Raw genomic sequence first — 14,763 nt, forward strand, 5'->3', positions numbered from 1 at the left:
CTAGAGTTTCTGAAATGCTTTGGGCTGGGTTTTAAAACAAGCATTTGCAATGCAATAGCTCTCGCATGTGCGAGTGTTTAAGCTCTTAGCATTGTAAATGACAATTACTTTTTATTTATGTTTTAAAAACCAAAACATAAATAAAAGGCATTGTCATTTACAATGCCAATAGCTCAAACACACGTCAATACGAGACCTACTGCACTGCAAATGCTTGTTAGCTTTATTCCTGCTAACATAAGCTGTAAAACTGTATGTGCTATATATTGTTGCTGTTTACGCTGGAATAGTCAGGGAAGGATTTTTTCCATTCTCTGCAGCATGTGATGCAGTGCAAGGGGCAACATTTACATATTCTCCCTATGTCACAGATTCGTAATCACAACAACTCATCCATGCTCATTCATTGGTGGGGCCCATAACACCAACACGCACTCATCATTCAATAACTTTCACTCGAATCCGTACATAGGAGGAAAGCGCTGGACATGTGGGTACCTTATTACCTATCAGGATAAATTCTTCTTTATTTTATATACATTTTATACATGTGCACCTACAGAATCCTGACCTTAACATCAAGGCACTCCACCACTTGGTCGATGGACCAATTAGTTGGACTGGTTGATGGTGAATTAGAACCAGCTAAAACACAATTAAAGCCTAGGAAACCTTTGGCATTTTCAGTAATTAGAGAACCACAAACTCATTTCGTATTATTTCAATTTTGTTTAATAATAATTCTCTACGTTAGCATTTATTCACTACAGTTCATAATATAAATTCAGTTTATTTAAAAGAGAAATCAGACATTTTGTAAATAAGCATGAATTTAGAAAGCGCAGTTAATTAATTACCAATTAGCAAGCGTCTGCGACTTTCCAAGTAAACAGAGAATTATCCGCATTCTCTGGTACAATCTCCGGGATAGGCTGTCCGACACACAGAAAAGATCAAACCATCAGACAAAATATAAGATAAACCCAAGGCAAATAATGGAAATCGTCACCAGCTCAATGCAGACGCAACGCCATGAAAGATCAACCCGATGACCACCCCCCTTTGGCGAATGAGGGCTTATATACCCTTTTTCCCTCTTACTTCATACTAACATGCAACAATTTTAGGGGTAGAGAAATGTTCTGATTGGACCGTTCAGGGTTATCTGTAAGTTTTCTAAACGTTTCCTAGGGCAAACTGGTTCTTCATGAAGACTTTGCAGAGGAAGGCGCAAATTTTATAATGTTCATTTTGCTCCCAGGCGAAAGTTGCGAATGTAACATTTAGAGGAAAAGAAGTAATTCCTCCACAGGTTCTGTATTGTTTTTCCGCTGTTCCCACACCGTCGTCAGTTGGCAGGCAAACGAGTTCCTATCCTTGACAAGGAACACAGTGTCGTAGATTTGGTGATCTCCAGACCTATCCAATTCTGCGCAGAAACCATCGCGCTCACATGGTGGCGTCTTCTTCGGAGACTCCATCTTGGGTACTGCGGCCTAGTAGGCCTGAATGCCACCTTAAGCAAAAACAGACATAACAGTAATTAAAATATAGAAATGGAGATTCTAATGTTTAAACCCACACTAATCCCAATGTATATTAGTATTTACCTAGCTGGAGCAACATTTTAAAGCGATAATACTCTCCCTTTCATAATTTTGAAAGCACAAACAATCACAAAGCAACATAAATCCTGCAATTTTCTAAATTACCACAATCTAAAGTTAGTTTGCGTACCATAATTAATTAATTGTTCTGCCATGCAATTAGCATTTTAGTCCCATGTGTATCTCGTGTTTATCAAGGTGCAAAAGTTGATTAGTAAGATTTCACTGCAAACCAGTTATTGCAAGTTAAGTTATGAATGATTATGTAATTAATTTCATGCAATTTAGAGGAGGTATACAAAATTTCGTTTTACCTGCTCCATCACATGTCAGGGGTGGTAGAAGTCTATGTGCAGAATGACCTCGTTCAAGTTCATGTTCTTTGCCACCTCAATTAAATGGTACAACACAGTAGCTTCGCAATAAACTATATGTAACATTGTCTTATAACCTATGCAGCAAAGGCAGGATCCATGGGAGATTGCCCCCATTTGCACCCCACACTCTAATGTGTCTAAAGGGTATTTAAAAAACTAGAATTTGACCAAGACAAGCAGACTTACTCTTTGCTGGGAGAAATGCTCATAACTGGAGCACTAATTTGAGGCCTATTAGCATACAAGTGCACTTGAGGACTTTACATGACTATAAGCCAACTAAAGATATGTTTTGCATTTTACTAATGGGTTAGGGATATCTGATGAACAATGTTCGTGGCCTAGCTAGCCTTCACCCTTATTTCATTTTTGATTGTCAAGATGTTTATTATTAGGGTGATAGTTCGTATTCACTTGACTTATTTGAAAAAAACACATAACGCATTCTAAAGTGCCAATATTTGTGTTTGTACTAATTCTGGGTTTCTGGGTGGTCTCTGCTATACCAAATGTACATGTAGGAGATTCTCCAACAGGTTTGTCTGACTCTTAACACCCCATCCTCCACAACAACATTGCGCAGTGGAAGGAGTGAGAGAACAGTTTTCTTTTTGTTCAGCAAAGGTCTTCGTTTCTAAAGTGACTCCCACGGATGCCATCCTGTGTGTCCTGCCAGCCATGGTCCAGAGAGTTCATGGTAAGTGGGTGGAATGTCCTGTTACCCCTGCATGGCCGAAGCTGGAAAATATGGGGCAGCGCCAGCAAGTCACAGAATGGAAGAACGCTGCTTACTGGATGAAGGCTGATCTGCTGATGTGGGTTACCCCTGCAACATTTTCCTCCATGGACAGAATTCCTTGGGTGCAACTTTCAGCATCGCAAACCAGCACGGCCTTCTCCTTCCTAGAGTTCCTGTGAGAGAGTCTCTGGGATTCATTCCAAACACAGATGGCCACCCACCTGCCGTCTGCCTAAAAATTTGCCCAAACCAAAATTAAGCCTTTTAATTATTGATATGGTTCCCTGTTCCCTCCTAGGGGACCTCAACTTCCACCTGGAGAACAACAATGACAGCAACACCACCACCCTGCTGGACAACCTCGCCAACCTCGGACTCAAGCAACTGGTGAACACCCCCACCCACTACGCCGGCCACACGCTTGACCCAGTCTTCTCCTCCAGCAAGTACATCTCCTTCAGCCACTCCACCGGACTCCACTGGACAGACCACAGTTGCGTCCACTTCACCTTCAGAAGGACCACGGCCCACCACCACCCGCAACAGGTTCCCCGCAGGAGCTGGAACAAGATCAGCACCGACCAGCTCACCACTTCCCTGAACCAGAATCCTCCCGCCAGCTCAACGGACCCCAACCAAGCAGCCAACAACCTCACACAGTGGATCACCAACTGCGCTGACAACCTCGCACCCCTGAAAAACCATCCCAGCAGGCCCGGCAACAAGAAAGCTTCCTGGTTCAACGACGATCTCAAGAACTCCAAGAAGAACTGCCGCACCCTCGAGAAAGCCTGGCGTAAAGACCCGACTACAGACAACATGACTGCCCTCAAGCACGCCACCCGCAAACACCACCAGCTGATCCACACCACCAAGAAGACAGCATTCAAGGAACGACTGGACAACAACTCACACAACAGCAAGGAACTCTTCAGCATCGTCAAAGAGCTCTCCAACCCCAGCGCCGGAACCAACGACATCACCCCCTCGCAAGAACTCTGCGACTCACTCACCTCATTCTTCCACAGCAACATCGCCGACATACACAACAGCTTCGGCGCGCAGACCACGCACCCAACCACCGAACCGACGCCCCCCACCACCACCCTCCGCGCCTGGACCCCGATCAGCACCGAAGACACCATCCACACGATAAACACCATCCACTCCGGATCACCAACTGACCCATGCCCCCATCACGTCTTCAACAAGGCCGCCCCATCTCGCTCCTCCCTTTTCCCGCCAAAGTCATCGAGAAGACAGTCAACAGACAGCTTGCCGCCTTCCTCGAGACGAACGGATCCCTCGACCACTCGTAGTCCGGCTTCCGAGCCAACCACAGCACCGAGACCGCCCTCATCGCAGCCACTGACGACATCCGAGCCCTGCTCAACAACGGGGAAACAGCGGCCCTCATCCTCCTGGACCTCTCCGCAGCATTCGACACTGTCTGCCACCGCACCCTAATGCGGCGCCTCAGCAACATCGGAATCCAAGAGAAGGCACTAGAATGGATCATCTCGTTCCTAGCAGGAAGAACCCAGAGAGTCCGCCTACCCCCGTTCAGATCCAAGGCTACCGAAGTCATCTGCGGCGTTCCGCAAGGATCATCACTCAGCCCCACCCTCTTCAACATCTACATGAGCCCCCTTGCGGCCATCGCACGCCAACACAACCTCAACATCATCTCCTACGCCGACGACACCCAGCTGATCCTCTCCCTCACCAACGACCCAGCCACCGCCAGAACCAACCTACATGAAGGGATGAAAGACGTAGCCGAGTGGATGATGAACAGCCGCCTGAAACTGAACTCAGACAAGACGGAAGTCCTCATCCTTGGATCATCACCCTCTGCCTGGAACGACTCCTGGTGGCCCCCGGCCCTGGGCAACGCACCCAAACCAACGGACCACGCACGCAACCTGGGCTTCATCCTGGACTCCTCCCTCTCGATGACCAGACAAGTCAACGCCGTCTCATCATCATGTTTCAACATCCTACGCATGCTCCGAAAGATCTTCCGATGGATCCCCCCCGAAACCAGGAAGACGGTCACCCATGCACTCGTCACCAGCCGACTGGACTACGGAAACACCCTCTACACCGGAACCACAGCCAAACTACAGAAAAGACTCCAACGCATCCAGAACGCCTCCGCACGACTCATCCTGGACATCCCCCGTCAAAGCCACATTTCCGGACACCTGAGAGACCTGCACTGGCTCCCCGTCAACAAGAGAATCACTTTCCGACTCCTCACTCACGCACACAAGGCTCTCCATGACCTGGGCCCCAGGTACCTCAACGACCGCCTGACATTCTACACTCCCACCCGCCAGCTACGATCGACCAGCCACGCCCTCGCCGCCGTTCCACGCATCCGAAGAGCTACCATGGGAGGAAGATCCTTCTCCTACCTGGCAGCCAAGACGTGGAACTCCCTCCCCTTCCACCTCCGTCAGACCCAAGACCACTTCTCCTTCAGGAAGCAACTCAAGACCTGGCTTTTCGAGCAGTAGCAGACCCCCCTCCCCCAAGCGCCTCGAGACCCTCCGGGTGAGTAGCGCGCTATACAAATTTCGTGAGTGATTGATTGATTGATTTCTGTCCCTACAAAAAGAGACCTTCAGCTATTTTTTGTGCCGCATAGTTTCAACTTGTTTCTTCTTCGTGTTTCACAATCCTGACTTTCTCCAGGCTTTTTCCTCATCTTCCTGAACCTGCAATTCCTCTTATATTCCTCCAGTTCTTTATTTGGCAACTTCAGGTTTCAAGCTTCACTCCTTCCGGCTCAGTCACCAGTTACTCCTTTAGACAACTACAGGTTTCAAGCATCACACAATCCTGCTCAGCAGTCAGCTTCAACTGTTGGCATCTTCTGATGACAGTTCCTTTGTGTCTTCTACAGAGCCCTTTTTGTCCGTCCTATGGACTGTTTTTGCCCTATGGGCCTTTCCCTCCTTGGGGCTACTTCCAGAAGGCACAAACTGCTTGGCACTATCTATGTCAGAAGCACATAGGCTACTGGAAGGGGTCGCCCTCACCTCCGGCAGAATAGGTCTGTGAAGACCAGACTATCCAGGATGCGAATGAGCAGCAGAGATCCATTCAGGCATCATGTTAGTAACAGTTTGCTTAGCCCACACTTCAACCCTGAGGAGGGAGAAATTGATCAAACTCAAGCCTTAGCCCAAACTGTCCATCAACAGACGCAGAATTTACAACTGTTGCAAAACAAAAACCTAGCCATGCATCAAGAGCTAACTTCCAGGTCCTCCAATATCCCAAAGGTCTCTCCCGTGACTCCACATTTCTTAGGTCATGTGAACAAACTGAAGGAGTTCCTAGACTCTACCTGCCTCCTTTGTCTAAACCAATTGTTGCAGGATCGCACAAAAGTGTTTTTTAGGTTGAGCGCCAGTGCGACCTGCAAGACCTGCTGTAATAACTGTAGGAAGTGGAATTTCACCAGCTGCTTGCAATTGGTTCACTCTACAGTGGATCTCTTTTCCTGGCTCCTTATTGGTGGGTGCTCCCGACACATCATTACTGTTTTATGCTGAGGAGCACCAGTCAATCACAGTTTACTTTACTGTTGGTGGTTATGAGTTCCTTCAGGGGCTACTTGTTTAGGCTTGCCACTTCTCCATCCCCAACAAGGGCTTCACACTTATCTTCTTTAGTATTTATGGAAGTGAGTTCAACCATTGCAGCTTCCCTGGTATTTCCAGTTTTCCATTGTTTAGTTTTAGTGTTAGGATCGGCATTCTCTTTGCGCGCTTATCTGGTTTACAATTTATAGATGAGAGTTCAACCATTGCTGGCTTCTGGGTATGCCATTGTTTACTTTCAGTGTTATGAGCGGCTTTGCGTTTATAATATTTAGCAATTAAAGGGCGATCAATGAGTCTGTTATTGTTTAATTTTATTCCTACGATGGTATTTTGTGGGTTGGCACTGGAAGAACCGCGATTCGAACCTGGTTTCCCCAGACCCGAAGTCCGCAGCTCTGCATGTTACCACATCCTCTCAGGGTGGTTAATTGCATTTAGTTTCATAATCGCTTTGTTTTGGGGATGTGCATGTTTCGAGTTTCTTTTTCTAGGTTAGGCTTATTGTGTACTTCTTTGTATGAACCTGGGCATGCAGGTGGAATAATGGACGAGGTGCAATCACTGCCGGTCATTGCAGAAACCCTCTTGCCTAAAAGAAGCAGCTGTATTTTGATTTAAAAATGTGCGCTTCTTGCTTCACCTAAACATTTTATAATGGTGTAAATGTTCCCATGTTGCTGTTAACCAGTTTAATGGCACTCTCTTACCGACCTCGGCAGGCTTTAAGGCTGATTGCGCCTCAGAAGGATTCCCACTCGTGACCTGTGCACTGTGTTTCGGTGGCGCCGGTCATTTGACCACATATATCCCGCCAGCAAATCTCGTTTGTGTTGAGTAATGCGTCATGGAAATTCTGGTTTTTAAAAGTCACCGTTCTGCTTGGATGCCATGTGTGTCTCTCTAGTAATCAATGTTTGAAAGTCTGCTAACCTGCGAAGGTATGTCTGACTCAAGTGACTCCATGTGGGGCGAAGGGCGGCAGCTGGAATCACAAGACATGTGCCCTTAAGGGCTCGGGAGATTATAACTTTTGAACTTTTTAATAGTTGCCTACAGAGTGCTCTCGGCCCTCCATTGTCTTTCCATTCACATCAATATTTACTTGCGGTTGAAATGCGGAGCCCATGCTCTAGAAATCAATCTTGAGTTCAACCACTGCCGGCTTCTGGGTATGCCATTGTTTACTTTCAGTGTAATGAGCGGCTTCGCTTTGCGGTTATAATATTCAGCAATTAAAGGGAGTTCAACGAGTCTGTTACTGTTTCATTTGTATGATCGACATATTTTTATAAGCACAGACAGAACCGAGACTCGAACCTGGTATCCCAGGCCCGAAGTCCGCAGCTCTGTATGTTACGCCACATTCTCGCTGGGCAGTACATTGCCATTAGCTTCATAATAGCTTTGTTTTGGGGATACGCATGCTTCTACGCTGGGCATACAGGAGGAATAATGGACTGGGTGCGCTCACTGCCGGTCATTGCCGAACACCCCTTTGACTAAAGCGGCAGTTGTACTTTGATTTTTAAATGTTGTGCTTCTTGCTTCACTTACACTTTTTATAATCGTGTAAATGTTACCATGTAGCTGTTAACCAGTTTAATGGCACTCTTTTATCGAGCTGGGCAGGATGGAAGGCTGATAGGGCCTCACAAGGATTCACACTCGTGACCTGTGCACTGTGTTTCAGTGGCACAGACCATTTGACTGAAAACATCCTGCCATGATATCTCGTTTGTGTGGAGTAATGCCTCATGGAAATTCTGTTTTTTAAATGTCACTGTTTTGCTTGGACGCCATGTTTTTGTTACTTTAGTAATCAAAGTTTGACAGTCTGCTAACCTGCAAATGTGGTGTCTCCATCTGAGGTGAAGGGAGGCAACTGGAGTCACAAGACATGAGCCCTAAGTGTTCAGGGGATCATGACTTTTGAAAACGTTTTAATAATTGTCTACAGAGTGCTTTAGGCCCTCCATTGTCCTGCCAGTCAAAACAATATTCACTTCTGGTTGAAATGCGGAGCCTATGCTCCAGAAATCAGTCCTGTGATCTCTATCCTATGCCCAGTGCAGCAAGTAACATAACCATTTAACATGGCCTTTTTTTAAGGGTTGTAACTAGTCTGCTGTTACTCAGTATTTCCTATCTCAGTAAACCTTACTTAGTTCTTGGAATCGAGTCAATAAAGTCAGACGTGCTCACCATCTGGGGGCGCCTGCTGTTGTGAGTGCTGTAGAATAGTTGGACCATTATACATCTGGGCTGTCCTTGCCACCAGCTAAATATACAAGAGTTCTTGAGGGCAGTTCAGTTCTAGGTTTACACCTAAGTCAATTAATTCGATCAGTTAAGTAGGCAGGCCAGTGTGTGTACATGGAATACACTTCACCCCACCACCCCCACCCAAACTGCTCTGTTGATCCTCTATAAAACACAAAAACAAATAGATGCTCAGTCATGCGAGTTACCCCTGGAGTCTCAGAGTACTTTGCCGTCCTAACTCACTGAGCTATCTATTCAACAAGCAGTAGTGCCTGCACTGGGAGCATGGCAGAGTCCTTGGGATCACATTCATATCCCAGCAGTGTGCGCCTTAAGTTAACCCATTAAGCTATCTATCAAACAGGCAGTATTGTCCGCATTGGGAGCACAGCAGCCTGCTTTTGGTCAGACTCATGTCTCGGCAGTGTGTGTGTTAACCCACTGGGCTATCTAACAAGCAGTAGTGCCTGCACTGGAAGTGCTGCAGCATCCTTCAGTTCGCATTCATATCTTGGTAGTCTGCACCTTAACCCACTCAGCTATCTATCTAACAAGCAGTGGTGCCTGCAGTGAGAGCGCGGCAGCGTTTCAGGTCACATTCATGTCTCAGCAGTGTGCATTTAACCCACTGAGCTATCTATCTAACAAGTAGTAGTGCCTGCACTGGGAGTGCAGCAGCGTCCTTTCTGTGCTTCTGATGGTCCGTCTTGGGTATAGAGGCGGCAGTACGTGGCCAGGGCTCGACTCTGCACCCCCAGAATTCAGCACAATGCTGCAGCCACTGCTTCAGTTGTTCCACCTGAGTGATATCTGGCAGGGTTAGAATCAATCCAGTGCCTAAGGGGGGACACCTAGTGCCTCACCATAGCTGTAGGGCAAGAGGTGTGTACAGTGAGAGCAAGATATATCCGACATTGATAGCGATATATACATACAGTAGTAGCCCAGTGGGTTAAACTCTGTCTGTAGGACCACCTCTGAACCTCGGCTGATTCAGTCGTACATCTTTCCAAGAGAAATACCAGGAGCGTCCTTGCACTGGATAAATAAAACACCTACTATGCAAGTGCTAAGTGTGACTGGTACCGTGAAGTCCATATTGCCAGATTTGCCATTTGCTTGTGAACTGCTTAGGATATTGAATAAATTACACATTTTGAAAAACTAATTCTAGTATCCCAGTTATTTGAATGCCCTTTATTGACTTAGCAAATGCTACACAATATTAACTCATTAAAATCAACAGCAAAACACCAAACATACAATGCTATACAATACCATACTATACAGTGACAGGCCATACCATACCCCACACAATTCCACAACTAACAATTCCAATTCAAACCACATAATGCCGCATTACAAACAACAGACATCCACTCCCTGCAAACAAAAACAAAATAAAGAAAAAAACATAGTTTACAACACCAATAGCTCTAACGTTCACAAATGCGAGACAGATTGCATTGCAAATGCTTGTTTAAATAAGTGCCTTGTCTGGACCGGCACTACCCTGGTTACCTCCTGTGGTAACCACTGATAATCCTAGCCTTTCTAACAATGCCACCTTTGGGCCAGTCTTAAATAGAATGTTCAAAAAGGCCAGACCTTGAATTCTCTGCAAAGAGGCTCTTTGTGAGATACCAAAAAGCAGTCAAGTCTGTTTAAAATATATTACCAGATTCCACCAACTTGCTGCTAAAAACACATGGGGAGCGAGGAAATGAGAGATGAGTTGGTTCGCCCCTTCCTTCAAGTCTCTTTTCCTGAACTCATTTATCAAGTCGTGCTAACTAAAAATGGCCTCTGAGAAAGCAGAACCGAGAGACGGAAGACCTGTGCTGCCCCTGCCGTTGGAAAGTCCCGAGTTGCACCCACAAAAACAGACACATCTTCTAAACAGTTGTCAACATCTTCTAGTGAAGAACCAGGGCAGATCAACACAACCCGTGGCTCCCTTTCAGAGACCCAGAGAGATCATCGCTTTATATATGGACTGCGCACATGCTGTGGTTCCTCTGAACATCTGATTTGTTCTTGCCCAGTTCATCTACGGAGATCGTCTGGAAACGCAGGGTCCCGTCCCTTGTGAAAGAGAAAAGGGCAGGAAAACATCAGGTCCCTTTCTTAGGGGTTTCTGGAGATTCCCATTTTTCTTTTTTTCTTCTACCAGTCCATACTGGTCTTCCTGAGGGAAAGCCTATTAAAGTATCAGCTCTTTTGGATTGTAGAACAAGCGGATTGTATTTAGATGAGAGATTGATGACGAAAAGTAATAATCCACAAATATCCCCAGAGCAAGTATAAAAAGTGGATGGAACACCCTTAATTTGTGGCCCAGTACAGGAGATGATAATTCCTATAAAGTTGATGTTCTGCACCCAACAAGAAATAGTTTCTTTTGACATCATTTTTTCTCCCCAATATATAATCATTTTGGGAGTTCTGGGGCTGGTACGCCATAATCCTTCCAGTAATTGGGAAACCTAAACAATTTCCCTGTCCTTCCAATTTCATAACAGACATTATTGCTATTCAGGCTATTGAACCTCCAAGGAATAGGAGTTGAGCAGTTATCCTCATCCTATGATTATAAACCAAGGAATTTACGCCCAGTATCTTCACTGTTCAGATCTCTTTGAGAAACTCAAGGAGTTGGGTTTGCCTCCCACCTGGAAATTTGAGTGTGCCGTCCCTATTGAACCTGGGCAACAGTTTAATTCCGAAGAATTTGCTCTCTCTTGGCATTAGAAAAGTGGGTCTTAGTGCATGGGGGCTTCTATGTTCTTTGTGCCAGAAAATATCCGATGAATCGAGGCCGTGCATAACTGTAGGGGTTTAAATAAAAGAGAAATTAAGGATAGGTACCCCCTTTCTCTGATAAAGGGTATTCTAGAAACTGTGAGAGGGTCCAAGATTTTCACTAAACTAGGCCTCTGTGGAGCGTACCACCCTCTAGGAATTAAGAAAGTAAACAATTGGAAAACAACCTTTAGAACGCCTTTGGGCCATTACAAATACTGGATTAATTTCCTTTGGATTAGAGTAACGCGTCAGCCATTTTCCAGCAACCAAGACTTTTCCGACATGCTGAACTAGTTTGTAGTCATCTACACAGCTGATCTGGTTTATTCATAAAATTCTAAATTGCATTCGACATGTCAGTCAAGTACTAAGCTGACGTCTTCAGAATCAACTCTTCTGCAAATCTGAATGTGAGTTTGACTGATCTGAGGTTGTATACTTGGGTTTCTGGTTAAACAGCCAGGGTGCATCCATGGATCCTCAAAAGTGTCTTGAAATTTTGGATTGCCCGACTCCCTCCAGTGTCAAGGAACCCAGGGCTTCCTGGGGATTGCCAAATTCTATCAGCGGTTTATTGGTGACTTTGCCCATCTAACCAGTAACATTAACTGGAATCTTCGCCTATTGGTGGCTGGGATGGACTCCTGGAGATTGCACGGGGTGTCTCATCTCGGGAGATATCTATTGGATCATGCTCCGGTCCTGGTGCACGTGCGCTGGGGGATGCCCTGCATCGAGAACGTAGATGGCACAAGTTCACCAACCTTCTGATGGACACGGTGTGCCAGGAGGCGCTTGCAACCTCACTCACTAAGTTTCTGACAATTAATTGGGGGACGGCCTCCTCCAGGTCTCTCGAATGGGAGGCTCTAAAAGAGGCTTTGAAGGGGGCCTGTGTAGGCACCACGTTTGGGGTCCAACTGCAACTGGAGGTTAACCTGGTGGACCAGGAGCACCGATTTGCTGAGCTCCAGGGGTCAGACCTGACTACACCAAAGGCGCGGGAGAGGGAACTCCGGCACCGCAGGGAGGTGCTACATCTGTGGGACACCCTGCATAAATGCACGTTGCGCGCATATCGTCAGTGCCTCCACAGGGAGGTGGACAAATTTGGAAGGCTGCTAGCTCGGATACTCAGAAGGGAGCAGAAGATTTCCCCTCTGCTCCATGTCTGCTCATCTGGCGGTGCCTTAGTGACCGATCAACAGGCCATAATGGATGTTTTTGTAGGCAATTTCAAGCAGGTGTATCTAGCTGGTCGGAGGATTTCCTTGGCATGGTGGGATTGCCCGCCCTCGCAACGGGCCTGGTTCAGGAGCTGAAGAGGGAGATTACGGTGGAGAAACTAGGTGAGGCCATCAAGGCCTTTAACAGATCTAAGGTGCCCGGAGAGGATGCGTTCCACATGGAATTCTATCAGTCCTATTCCAGGGTACCTCAAGACTTGAGATATTTCACGAGGCACAGGGGAATGGAGTTCTCCTGGCCACCATGAGGGAGGGAATTGCCTGACTTATGCCCAAACCAGGCGGGGACACTGCAGATTCCTCATCATATAGACCCCTTACCATGCTTAATTCAGACGTTGAGATTTTGTGTAAACTGCTCGCAAACAGATTGGTGGGGGTAATCCGAGATTTAGTGCATGAGGATCAATGCAGCTTTATGACGGGGCGCAGCACAGCGTTTAATTTTCACAGGCTTACACACGTACTCCACAAGACACTCAATGATAATCAGGGGTTGGCCCTGGTCTCACTCGATCTAGTAAAAGCAGTTTATATCTTTCAGTGGGCTTACTTGCAGGCGTTGCTGGCTGGTATGGGCTTTGGACCCATGTTCTGCAGCAAGGTGAAGCTCTTATATACTGGCTGTATGGTCTGTGTTCGAGTCAGGAGTGATCTCTAGGGGCCAAGGGCCGTGAGGCGGGGGACCAGACAGGGCTGCCCCCTGTTACCCCTACACTTCGCACATGCGATTAAACTCCTGGTCTTGTTGATATGTCGGGGGCTGGTGCAGTGGACATTTGAATAGGGGGCTCCCTTCGTGTCGTCTCATTATATGCGGATGACACATTGATCTATGTTCACTCCCCAGACTTCCCGGTGTCGGTTTTAATGGGCTTACTCACTACCTTCAGACAGGTGTCTGGGCTCCTGGGTGAAAGTCCGTAAGTCACTGTGGTTTCCACTAGTGAGCCTGATCAGGAGGCCAGAAGGGAAACAGCGTTACCAATGCTGCCATTATATTGCGGTGCTTTTACAACAAGGTTGTTACAATGCGGTTATTGATAAGAGGGAGGTGCTCTGACTACCCTGTCCCCTACTTGGTACGACAGACAGCGGTGGTGTGGGAAGCAGTGGTCATGAAGGTGCTACGCAGAGCCCCCTTCGACAGAGAGCTCAGACTATGGTACCTGACCCCCGTTTCGTGCCATCAACAGGGATATGTCCATGGAGCAATGGAAGTTGGGGGATTGTGAGGTGGCAAGTTACCTATACCCAGGGGAGATTTTCCTCACCTTTTAGGAGGCAAAGGAGGCATTGGGGGTGAGCCCTGGTCACTTCCTTCACTATGCCAGATTTTAGAATACAGCAAGAGAGGTGTGGGTCGGGTTCCTAATGGCGCAGCAACACTCCCATGAGTGCACAGCGTGCAGGACTTAGGCTGGGGAATTGGGGAGCCTATTACAGATGCAGACTGGTCAAGTGCGTGTGAGCAGGTGAGGTGGGTGTCTTGTAATCACAGGTTCAAATTACTGCATTTTAATTTCCTACACCGCACTTATATGACTCCAAGGCAGTTGAACATGATGGACCCCCTAAGATGAGCTAGCGTTGTACGATGTGGAGAGCTGAGGGCCTCTTTTCTACATTTGGCTTGAAACTGTGCTGGGATTCAGAATTTCTAGAGGGCTGCGGTACCAGCCATAGTGAGAGCGACTGGCTTGGAGGTCCCCCTCATACTGCTTGCTTGCCTCTTGGGAGTGGTGGCAAAACTCAAGGACTGCAAGATCTCTCACAGGTTGGCCCAGTTTGCATTGCTTTTTGCGAAACGGAGAATAGCCATTGGGTGCATGGGAGACAGGTTGTCGCAGTTGACTTCATGGCTTAGGGATCTCTGTGAATGGGGAGCAGCAGAAGAAACCCATATTAGCCTCAGCCGTACTGAGAAGAAAGGCGAAGATGAAATAATGACCTGGGAGTTGGTTCTGAATAATTTCAATGGGAATGGTGATGCTAGCATGGGGGAGGGCTCGGACATTGAGGAGTGAGATTTCTCTTTCGATTTTTGTGCCATGTACAGAACATGGTGGGCAAGTGTGATAATTTATACCCTTCTGTTTTCACCAAGAA

General features: G+C 46.8%; 1 protein-coding gene and 2 long non-coding RNA genes across 3 annotated transcripts in view; 1 reads left to right on the forward strand and 2 right to left on the reverse strand.

Annotated features, from left to right (window-relative positions):
- Window positions 1-14,763, forward strand: part of LOC146854243 (uncharacterized) — a 282,957-nt gene that overhangs the window by 64,395 nt on the left and 203,799 nt on the right. The gene's annotated exons all lie outside the window — the stretch shown is intronic.
- Window positions 1-14,763, reverse strand: part of LOC146854244 (rho crystallin-like) — a 126,553-nt gene that overhangs the window by 61,575 nt on the left and 50,215 nt on the right. The gene's annotated exons all lie outside the window — the stretch shown is intronic.
- The window catches only part of LOC146854245 (uncharacterized), a 45,182-nt gene continuing 31,138 nt past the window's right edge, over window positions 720-14,763 (reverse strand). Inside the window, exon 2 of the long non-coding RNA XR_014981180.1 lies at window positions 720-1,516. This is a non-coding gene — a long non-coding RNA (uncharacterized LOC146854245). The remainder of the gene's footprint in view (window positions 1,517-14,763) is intronic.

The sequence above is a fragment of the Triturus cristatus genome, chromosome 4_1 (genome assembly GCF_964204655.1).
Source record: "Triturus cristatus chromosome 4_1, aTriCri1.1, whole genome shotgun sequence".
In the NCBI taxonomy this organism is placed as follows: Eukaryota; Metazoa; Chordata; class Amphibia; order Caudata; family Salamandridae; genus Triturus; species Triturus cristatus.